This window comes from Physcomitrium patens, chromosome 4 (assembly GCF_059467195.1).
Source record: "Physcomitrium patens ecotype Gransden chromosome 4, ASM5946719v1, whole genome shotgun sequence".
NCBI classification, from domain to species: domain Eukaryota; kingdom Viridiplantae; phylum Streptophyta; class Bryopsida; order Funariales; family Funariaceae; genus Physcomitrium; species Physcomitrium patens.
The window spans coordinates 9923679-9935994 of NC_143413.1; positions in this window are offsets into that span (position 1 = coordinate 9923679).

The window sequence follows — 12316 nt, forward strand, 5'->3', positions numbered from 1 at the left end:
AAGCAGTGTGCTTAGGTTTTCTGGAATATAAACATAATCCTTCTTGACGACGACAAATCTTTTATTGCTCACTTAGGGGTTTAAAACGTACCGCATCAATTTGCATGTCTTCTACTTCCGAATGTACGTTTGGCAAAGATGCTGATGTTGCCATTGAGTAATAACGTTGAGGTTCATGTATACGACTCTCGAATCAAAATTTAAAAAGTCGATTGTCACATTTTACCGCAAAATCGATTGCTTGACTCAAAGTTTGAGGATCAGGTAAGTTGAGCATCAATTTCTTTACTTCGTATTGCAATCCATAAAGAAATTGACTGATGAGTGCAGCATCATCCCACTTGATGTCAATTGCAAGTTGTCGAAATTGTGAAGCATACATTGTTACTGAGCGATTTCCTTGTCATAGAATTCGGATCTTGTTTGTTGCGATACGAGTTGCATCGTGTTCACCATACATAGATCGAAACTCCCCCAAAAAAGCTTCCAAATTGTCCAATATTGGATTTCATTGTTCAAGAAAAGATGAAAACCACGATAATGCAGAACCAGAAAGTAGAGTGCTAATAAACCTGACTTGTGATCCTGGAGTTGGATAGCTTTGCGGTTGAAGTTCAATTGCCAATTGTACTTGATTGATGAACCCTCGAAACTTTGATCTTGTACCATCAAATTTCTTGGGTAAAGCAATTCTTGGTTCTCTAGTGCTTACAGGGTGTTGTACAATTGGAGAAGGAATGTGATTTGGTGCAAATGTTGAAGCAGCTCCGATCATCTCTATATCTCCACTTTCTGCTATTATTGTTCTTTCCTGTGTTGGTGAATTGAGTTGATGTATCGCAAGCATTAACTCCCTCAATTGTTCTTGCATTTGTGCCATTGCACTCTTCATTTCAACAAGCTCTGCCATAATGATACTAAGAAGAAAAATTTGTCTGATATTGCTCAAGACAAAAGAAAAAGAAAAGACTTGATAACAAAGAAGATACTAAGAATAATATCAGTTTAGAAGTGGGTAATCCGCAAACTTCTAATACGCTTATGTCTTATCAAGAGAAAGGGATAATCCACTCTTACTCAAGAAAAACAAAGCTCTGATATTGTAAGTGCACTCTTGTCAATCTGTCAAGGACAAGAACTCGATGAAAAAATAATTCAAACAAATGAGCATTCACTCAAAAAGAGGTAACAAAATATATATAAACAAGTATATATATTGAAAGAGAAACTGGAATGGCTATTGCCAAAAGACAAGAAAACTAGAGACCCTTGAAACAGACTAGAAGCAAGAAAAGAGTTGACAAGAGTGAAGAAGCCTTCACTCTTCTCTCTATATATACTATCTAACTAAGAGCTACGTGGCGACATTCTATAGGACCTCCAATATGTGTTGACTTTGTAGGGCACATGCCTTGACTTACAAGGCAAGTTTTTCTACGTGTGGGCCACATAGTTAGCTTGATCTTTAATCTAACAACATGTGTGGCACATGGCCAACTTGTTGACCACGTTTTTAATCCAAAAAGTCAATTAAAGACACCTATGAAGTCAAAGCAGCGTCTAGGAAGTTTCTAGGAGCTTCCATATTAAATATTATGGAATTAACTTACTTTTACCTACTTTTATTTACTTCTATCTATTTCTATATTAGCTTACATGATTATTGGCGTGACAATATCATAGACTACCAGATGATATCGTATTAGATTGAGGAACTACGAGTTTGTATCAAAGTTTTGGAGATCTTTCTTTGAGATACTGAAGGTGGATATCAAACTTTCTTCGGCTTTTCATCCTCAAACTGACGGCCAAATGAAAGATGTGAACTAAATCTTGGACCAATACTTACAATGCAGCATCAACTATCAGCAAGACGATTGGACCACATATCTGCCGCTAGCCGAGTTTGCATATAACAACACCCTCCATGCGTCGACTCAATACACACCATTCTTTTCCAACTATGGGTATCATTCAAAGCTTGATTTATTGAGTCCATCAACAAATAATAATCCAGCAACTGAAGGCTTTACGAAACAACTATCAAAGCTTCAAAATACGTTGAAGCTTCAATTACAATCCGCTCAAGAATCCTACAAGGCGTCTGCAGATAGATTTTGGAATCAAGCACCTACTTTCAAAATTGGAGATAAAGCATGGCTTCTTCGACAGAATATCAAGACCAAGCGACCATGTGATAAGTTGGACTATCAAAGATTGGGACCATTTATCATCCAGAACCAAATCAATCCAGTGGCGTATCATCTAGAATTAACGGCTTCTATGAAGGTACATCCAATCTTTCATGTTTCTCTGTTGGAGCTTTATCGAGAGTCGTCTTTTCCTAGAAGAGTGCAATGTTCGGTGTCGTGTTGTAACACGAGTATACTGTGAAAATATAGAGAAAGAAGACTTTTATTAATGTTCAGTTACCTCGAATATTGGGAGCAATGACCAATTCCAGTGCAAATACTGAGAAGCTAGGTTCAATCAGCCCGTTACAGTCAGCCGGGGCATACTAAAATGCTCCGTTCGATTCCAATAACAGGAGTCAGCAAAAAAGAGAAAGGACTAATTCAATGACGGGTGAGCCTGGTTCGAAGAGCCAATTAGATCTAATTTCAAGACATCCAATTCGGGTCCTCTTACCCAATATGAGACTTGAATTGGTCGGGCAATCCAATGCAATCTAATTACGAAAAAATCAAGGTCTTACTATGGGCCTCAGTCAATATGACATGAAGGACCAATTTGATTCAATTACGGGAATATCTGGATCTTACTACTGGACTCTTAGCCAATATGAGACCTGAATTGGTCGGGCGACTCAATGTGGTCCCGATTACGGGGTTTCAATTCTGTTTCAGGCTGTCCTGTTCTCTGTGCCGTTTTAGGAAACGTTCTTTTCGGTATAAGGATCTTTTAAAGGTAAAAACGGAAGTGAGAACTCTGACGGCGGGAGCCAATTCCGGATCCAAGACAAAAGATTGAAGAAATTCAGAGGTTAGGATTTGAAAGAGGGAAGAATTAGGATTAAAGAGGAGGATAGGTTAAGCAATGAGGGGAGAGAATAAGTTTTTGGGGGTTTTGAAGGATCGGGGAACTAGCTTCATGCTTCGGGAAGAGGAAAAAAAATAGAGAATTGGGTTTTTTTTCTTCATAGGGTTTTGGGAAGAGTAAGGCAATCGTTGCTGAAGTCAGTGTTGTAATGGTGAATCGGGATTTTAATGAAGTGGGTTTGATTACTCTCGACTATTTTGTGAAATCGAGTTACGTCTGTGATGAAGAATTAAAAGGGTGTCTATAGGTGATGAAGAATTAAAAGGGTGTCTATTGAGTATGCGGAGTGAATGAAATTTATTGGATTAATCTAACAAGACAATCAGTGGATACAAGATCGTGAGTATAAAGCGGTATCGAAGATTAGCAGTTTGGGTTGTTCGGGGTTCTCTATAACGTTTAGAGACCTACCGACTGGGGCAAAAAGGACTTCGACATGCAGTCGAAGGGCATCCGTAGAGATTTACAGTGTATTCTTGTAATTTTTTGTAATCCAATAGTCAAAAACCAATAAACTGCTTGAATATTGGCGAATCTCCATACTACCTTCTACAGCGAGACGCCCGACGCATTCTCGAGCAGGAAAGTACATAATACGACAAAAGTGGTGAACCCAATGTAAAAGCTTGAGACGGAAGGTATTGGATTTCGTTTGATTTTATTTTTATTTTTATAGAAAACAAAAATAAAAATTTTGAAGGATTTTTGGGAGGAGTTTCTGGTGGGGGTTCTTTTAAAGGACAAGGTATGCACATGGATCCGTCTATTGCTAGTATGTTTCAAGCCTTTTCATTATCAATGCAGCAACAGTAAAGCAATGATCAAAAGGAAGCTTTGGCAACCAAAACATTGCAAGCAGTGCTCAATAAAATTGATCAATTTGATGGAAGAAATATTTCAAGGTATTTAAGATGTAATGTTCGTGAAATGGAATTAAATCGGATTTCTGAGAAGAAAATGGTTGAATTATTTGGACTTGCTACGATATCGGAGATAAGAGACCATATTATATCAATTACGGATACTTTTGGGAATTCATGGGAGGATTTTTCACATGCATTGAAAGACGAATATTTCTTGGAAGATGTTGATTGCGTTACTAAGAAGTTGTTTCTAGAATGGATTGAACGGCCTAATAAGAATTTGCAAGCAACAAAGCTACTTAGAGAATTTGAGAGGCAGTACTCTCAATTGTCGAAGGTAGAAAAATTGACATTGGAGCCGAACAAAGTTGATCTATTTCTTCAAGCTGCTGATGGAGAATTGCAAGAGAAATTAGAACCCCTTCTTGAAGACAAAGAAGAAGATGAAGGATTGACAACGAAGTGGAAGAACGTTGAAGATGCGGTGGGGTTGCTTACAAAAAAAGAAAGGAGGAAGGATAGGAGCAATATTCCGAAAACAGTACAAGCACCCAAAGCTCCAGTAATAATTCCAAGAAATATTCGTCTTTCAATGCATGTGAAAAATAATATGATACAGCTTAATAATATGATACGGCAAGGAATTATTTGTTGAAAAGATGGGAAGATAGCATTAAAAGATAGGGAGGATCTTCTTCAAATCAATTTTGGCAAGGGAGGAATGAGAGCATTGATTCAAGATTACTTAAAAGAGCATGAAACAGCAGCACGAGAAAGTGCAAGTTATGGTGCTAGAGTAGATGATGACCTTGGTGGAAGTACGAAAACTAGTGAGTTTTGGGCTTCTGCCATTTCTACAATGCAAGAAGGGAAATTACCTCGACAAGCGTTATTGAGGACTGCAGCTACAATACTAGGTGCAACAGGTTGGGAGAGTCCTGTTGAGTCTCTTTAAGTTCATGTATATATTGCTAAGAGCCAACATGAAGCTTTGATGGAAGAAAAAAGACGAGGAAATTTTGATGATACTAGAGAAGGAAATTCTTCTAAAAGGCAAACTCGAGGAGACAAGGCTCGGGAGGCAGCTTCACAAGAATTGCCTGTAAAGAATACCTCAGCATGATTGGAAGAAAAAACAACGGAGACAAAAGATAAGAACAAATCAATTGCTTATAAGCTACTTTCTGACATTGAAGCGGCAACAAATTTGAAAGGGGTGTTGGAAGAACGTATATTAAATGCTAAGGTGGAATTCACATTGAAAGAAGTCTTGGGAATTGCAAAGAAGGAGTTTCATGATGTTATCATTGATAACATTAAGCGAAAGAGGCAATTAATGGAAAAAACTGGAATGAGTCATGCTATTGATGCAAGAATATATAAAGATGAAGAAAAGGTTGATATTGGTTACAAGCAACTAACAAATGAAAAGAATGGGTATAATCAACGAGTACGTTTTGAAGATTATAGTGATAAGGAAATGAAAACTTTGAGCCATTATACTCGAAAGCATTGGGCAAGAGCAACTACTGAGGTATTGGTGAAAGTAGGAGATATAGAAGAACCAATTGTTGCTTTAGTCGACCATGGTTCTGAAATAAATCTCATGTCTAAAGATCTTTATAAGAAGCAAAAATGGCCAATTGATATGGAACATGGATAGGCAATACGAGAAGCTAATAACACACGGGGCAAATTATATAGAGCTTGTCCAGATGTCAAAATTCGGATTGGGGATGTTGCGACGGAGCAACATTTCTTTGTTCAAGATACAATGTCTTATCCGTTGATTTTAGGACAACCTTATATTACAGTAACACGGATGGAAACAAAAGTACTTGACGATGGTTCTGCTTATGCAAGGGTACGTAGCGAAGATGGGAGGAAAGCTGTACAATTTCTAACAGTACCTCCTAACCATGAACGGAATCGAGATAGGTTGAGGGAGAAATCATTGCCAAAGATTGTTGAAAGATTTAAGGATTTGGGGGAGGTACCACTGTAAAGCAAGATTATGGAGGTACAAAAGAGGAGGTACTCTCACAAGATGAAGGTACCTTTGATGCGTGTTTTATTGGTATTTTGGAGAATGGAAATATTATCTATAAGAAAGTTGATGATTTTAAAAGAAAAGAAAGAAAAAGATTATATGATATTGAAAGAGAATTACGCAAGTTATGTATGCAGCAAGAAGATGAAAGTGATTTTGATAATGAAGGTGATAAAGACAAACTGGACAAAGACGTAGAGAATATATTCTAAATCAAACAGCAATTGGGTAAATTGGTGCATACTGGAGGATGCATGGGTTCAGAGGGGGTCGATGTCGTGTTGTAACACGAGTATACTGTGAAAATATAAAGAAAGAGGAATTTTATTAATGTTCAATTACCTCGAATATTGGAAGCAACGACCAATTCCAGTGCAAATACTGAAAGGCTAGGTTTAGTCAGTCCGTTATAGTTAGCTTGGGCATACTGAAATGCTCCGTTCGATTCCAACAACGGAAGTCAGCAAAAACGAAAAAAGACCAATTCAATGACGGATTAGCCTGGTTCGAAGAGCCAATTGGATCCAATTTCAAGACATCCAATCCGGGTCCTCTTACCCAATATGAGACTTGAATTGGTCGGGCAACCCAATGCAATCTAATTACGGGAAAATCCAGGTCTTACTACGGGCCTCACCCAATCTGACGTGAAGGACCAATTTGATCCAATTACGGGAACATCTGGGTCTTACTACTGGACTCTTAGCCAATATGAGACCTGAATTGGTCGGACGACTCAATGTGGTCCCGATTACGGGGTTTCAATTCTGTTTCAGGCTGTCTTGTTCTTTGTGCCGTTTTAAGAAACGTTGTTTTTGGTAAAATGATCTTTTAAAGATAAAAACGGAAGAGAGAACTTTGACGGCAGGAGCCAATTCCGGATCCAAGACGGAAGATTGAAGAAATTCAGAGGTTAGGATTTGAAAGAGGGAAGAATTAGGATTAAAGAGGAGGATAGGTTAAGCAATGAGGGGAGAGAATAAGTTTTTGGGGGTTTTGAAGGATCGGGGAGCTAGCTTCATGCTTCGGGAAGAGGAAAAAAAATAAAGAATTGGGTTTTTTTTCTTCATAGGGTTTTGGGAAGACTGAGGCAATCGTTGCTGAAGTCAGTGTTGTAATGGTGAATCGGGATTTTAATGAAGTGGGTTTGATTACTCTCGACTATTTTGTGAAATCGAGTTACGTCTGTGATGAAGAATTAAAAGGGTGTCTATAGGATTGAGTATGCGGAGTGAATGAAATTTATTGGATTAATCTAATAAGACAATCAGTGGATACAAGATCGTGAGTATAAAGCGGTATCGAAGATTAGCAGTTTGGGTTGTTCGGGGTTCTCTGTAACGCCTAGAGCCCTATAGGCTAGGGCAAAAAGGACTTCGGCAAGCAGTCGAAGGGCATCCGAATAGATTTATAGTGTATTCTTGCAATCGTTTATATTCTAACAATCAATAATCGATAGACTGCTTGAATATTGGCGAATCTCCATACTACCTTCTATAGCGAGACGTCCAGCGCGTTCTCGAGCAGGAAAGCACGTAATACGACACCGCCACCTAGTATTGAGATCAAGAACCATGAGGAATACGAGGTTGAATATGTGCTGGATTCTCGGCGAAGGTGGGGCAAGTTGGAGTATCTTGTTCATTGGTGCGGCTACGACATTAATGAGTGAACGTGGGAGCCAGCTAAAAATCTCACCAATGTGCCACAAAAAGTATAGGAGTTTCATCAACAACATCCTCATAAACCTAAGCCGATTTGACAATAGCTTCTTTCTGAAGCTTGCTCACCCAAGAATATAAGAAAAGGGGAGAGCACCACCAAAATTCGTAGTTGATGTAGTTATTTTCTTCAAGATAAAATAGAATTTTTTCAGTAGTCATAGTTTGGTCTTTTGATATGGATAGCCAAGAGATAGATACTATGCCAGTCAGATTATCTCAACTGACTAGTTCACGAAGGGGACCCCGAGATGAAGAACTGCCTACACCACGACTACGACAAAGGATACCGGATAACCGATCACTGGTGATTGTATTTGAGTCCGAGCCTGCTTACGATGGTCAGATAGAAGGCATGTTTACATGACAATTTCACAATGAGGACACGGAAGTTCATGCTTGGTCAGAAGTTGAAAGAGTGGGCCACTACCATTGGCTTCAAGGGTGGATGAACCACTTGCCTCGTGAACAACAGTTGGAGTTCATAGCAGACGTTATGCGACAGATCTTCATTTTCTTGCGTTGGTATTGATTAACAACAATATTACCTCTTAGAGACCTCGAAGCTAAAGGAGGGGGTGATGTTAGGGATATAATCCTTAGAACCTTTTAGAGACAAGTTTTTAGAACCTTCTAGAAGCTTTTTAATTGATAGAAGATAGGAACATAGTTCTTAGAACCTTCTAGAGATAAGTTTCTAGAACCTTCTAGAGATAAGTTTCTAGAACCTTCTAGAAGCAAGTCTCTGGAACCTTTTAGAAGCTTCTTAGTTGGTAGAAGTTGCTTGAGAAGCTTCATATATAGGAGTATATATTGGAATCGAGGTTGAAGAGTTCTTCAGTCTCGACAACACATCTCTTGGAGCTCTAGCTCACCTCTTTGGTGTTGTTCTTGTATTCATCTAGTTAATCTAGTTCTTGCCAGTTCTTCTTGAACTTCTTGTTAGATCTCGAGTCTCTATTTCTGTGTCCGTGATATGAGATTATCTTTCTTTGGAATTTATGTCCTTGATAGTTTGATAAGAGTGCTAACATATTGTTTTTGTCTTATTCTAGAAGTGAGTGGATTATCCACTTCTATTATTGTGTTTGGAAGGTTGCGAACTATCCACCTTTAAACAAAAAATCTTATTTTCTAACATTGATCTTTTCCTTAAAGAGAGTGTATTACCCATCTTTGTTAAATTTATTTTTAGAGGTTGCAGATTACCCTCTTTTTATTTAACTTTTGAATTCGTTTGAGTTGTCTATGGAAGAAAAAATCATGGATGATACACTTCGTGGAAGTGAAAATAGATTTGCAACTATTATAGATCTTCATAAACTTGTCAACACTCTTAGGACCGAAATTTCATGCATCATCAATATCAACTATAGAAACACTATTCCTACTACTATGGAAGAAGTTCAGAGTCTATGCCAAAAAGTTGTGCAATTAAAGGAAACAAGTCAATTAGCCTCGCAACCAAATTCTGGGAGTTTTGCTTCTACAAGCTTGAGGGAGGCAAGGATTAATATGCCTGAAAAGTTTGACAGAACAAGATTAAGATTTCAAAGATTTTTACAACAAGTTAAACTCTACTTAAGGTTACATCTTTTCCAATACCCTGATGGATTTACTCAAGTTGGATTCATAGGCGTACTTCTATTTGGAAGTGCTCTCTCTTGGTACGCACCTTTGATGAAAAATGATTCACGACTACTCTATGATTTGAACTCATTCTTGAAAGTGTTTATGGCTATATTTAGAGAAAGTGATGGAAAAAGGATAGCAAAGACCAAGCTTGTATCACTATGATAAGGATCATGTTTAGCCACCACGTATGCCGCTAAATTCCAAAGCCTTGCTTGTGATGTCGACTAGAATGATAAAGCCCTTATCAATCAATTTTACTATGGATTAAAGGATAATGTCAAAGATTTGTTATTGACAATGCCAAAAACATGTTCTTTAGAACAATTCATTGTTCAAGCTATTGCATGTGATAATTGTTTATTTGAAAAATGTAAAGAATAAAGATATGGCTGAAGAGAAATAAGTTAAGTCATCGCAACACCTTCTAAGTTTTTGGAAATATTTCCATCAAGGCTAGTATCACGGACACAGAATACAGACTTGATATCTACCAAGAAGTTCAAGAAGAACTGGCAAGAACTAGATTAATCAGATGAATACAAGAACAATACCAGAGAGGTGAGCTAGAGCTCTAAGAGATGTGTTGTCAAGTCTCAAGAACTCTTCAGCCTCGATTCCAATATATACTCCTATTTAGGAAGCTTCTCAAGTAACTTCTACCAACTAGGAAGCTTCTAGAAGGTTCAAGAGACTTGCTTCTAGAAGGTTCTAGAAACTTATCTCTAGAAGGTTCTAAGGACTATGTCCCTAACATCTTCTACCAACTAAGAAGCTTCTAGAAGGTTCTAGAGACTTGCTTCTAGAAGGTTCTAGAAGCTTATCTCTAGAAGGTTCTAAGGACTATGTCCCTAATATCACCCCCTCCTTTAGCTTCGAGGTCTCTGAGAAGCAATGTTGTTGTCAATCAGTACCAACGTAAGAAAACGAAGATCTGTCGCATAACGTCTGCTATGAACTCCAACTGTTGTTCACGAGGTAAGTGGTTCATCGGCCCTTGAAGCCAACGGTAGTGGCCCACTCCTTCAACTTCTGACCAAGCATGAACTTTCGTGTCTTCATTGTGAAATTGTCTTGCAAATATGCCTTCTGGTTGACCATCGTAAGCAGGCTCGGACTCAAATACAATCACCAGTGATCGGTTACTCGGTATCCTCCATTGTCGTCGTAGTTCAAGTAGTTCTTCATCTTGGGGTCGCCTTCGTGAACTAGTTGGTTGAGATAATCTGACTGGCATATTATCTATCTCTTGGCTATCCATATCAAAAGACCAAACTATGGCTACTGAAAAAATTCTATTTTATCTTGGAGAAAATAACTACATCAACTACGAATTTTGGTGGTGCTCTCTCCATTTCTTATATTCTTGAGTGAGAAAGCTTCAGAAAGAAGCTATTGTCGAACCGGCTTAGGTTTATGAGGATGTTGTTGATGAAACTCCTGTATCTTTTGTGGCGCATTGGTAAGATTTTCAGCTGGCTCCCACGTTTGCTCATTAATGTCGTAGCCGCACCAATGAACAAGATATTCCAACTTGCCCCACCTTCATCGAGAATCCAGCACCTTTTCAATCTCGTATTCCTCGTGGTTCTCGATCTCAATACTAGGTGGCGGACATTGCATTCTTTCAGGAAAAGATGACTCTCGATAAGGCTCCAACAAAGAAACATGAAAGACTGGATGTACCTTCACAGAAGCTGGTAATTCCAGACGGTACGCCACTGGATTGATTTACTTTTGGATGATAAATGGTCCCAATCTTCGATAGTCCAACTTATCACATGGTCGCTTGGTCTTGATATTCCGTCGAAGAAGCCATGTTTTATCTCCAATTTTGAAAGTAGGTGCTTGATTCCAAAATCTATCTGCAGACGCCTTGTAGGATTCTTGAGCGGATTGTAATTGAAGCTTCAACATATTTTGAAGCTTTGATAGTTGTTTCGTAAATCCTTCAGCTGCTGGATTATTATTTGTTGATGGACTCAATAAATCAAGCTTTGGATGATATCCATAGTTGGAAAAGAATGGTGTGTATTGAGTCGACGCATGGAGGGTGTTGTTATATGCAAACTCGACTAGCGGCAGATATGTGGTCCAATCGTCTTGCTGATAGTTGATGCTGCATTGTAAGTATTGTTCCAAGACTTGGTTCACCCGTTCCGTTTGACCATCAGTTTGAAGATGAAAAGCCGAAGAAAGCATGATATCCACCTTCAGTATCTCAAAGAGAGATCTCCAAAACTTTGATACGAACTGGGTTCCTCGATCTGATACGATATCATCTGGTAGTCCATGATATCGATACACATTATCAAGAAAGAGTCTTGCTGTGACTTCACTGGACGATGTCTTCTTGCAAGGGACAAAGTGCGCCATTTTTGTAAGCCGATCTACTACGACAAAGATGCTCTCAAATGAGTTCGATGATGGCAGGTCCGTGATGAAGTCCATGGAAATTGAAGACCATGGTCGACGTGGAATTGGCAATGGTTGTAGGAGTCCATAAGGGCGATGTCGAGGATTCTTAGATCTTGAACAGATGTCGCAGGAGAAGACCAAATCTTTCACATCCTTCCACATTTGGGGCCACCAAAAATCTCGAGAAATAAGCTCCAAGGTCTTATTGAATCCAAAATGTCCTGCAGCTGGAAAATCGTGGCGAGATTGAAGAACTCGGAGTCGTGCTGGTCCCTTTGGGATATATAATCGCTCTTCAAAATATAAAAGATCTCCCTCCAACTTGAACTTATCGTCATTGACACGCTGCTTAATATCAATGGCTACTGAATCTTCAATGGTTACGGCACGTACCTGATTCAGGAAGTCAGCATCAATTGGCATAATAGTAGCGCAAAGGTGAAATTGCTCTAGCTTCAACAATGTCGTACATTGTTGATCAAACGCTGCTTCTTCAGCCTTTGGTACAAGATACGATCTCCTTGATAAGGCATCAAATAGTCCTTGCTGCTTTCCAGGTCAATAAGTGATAA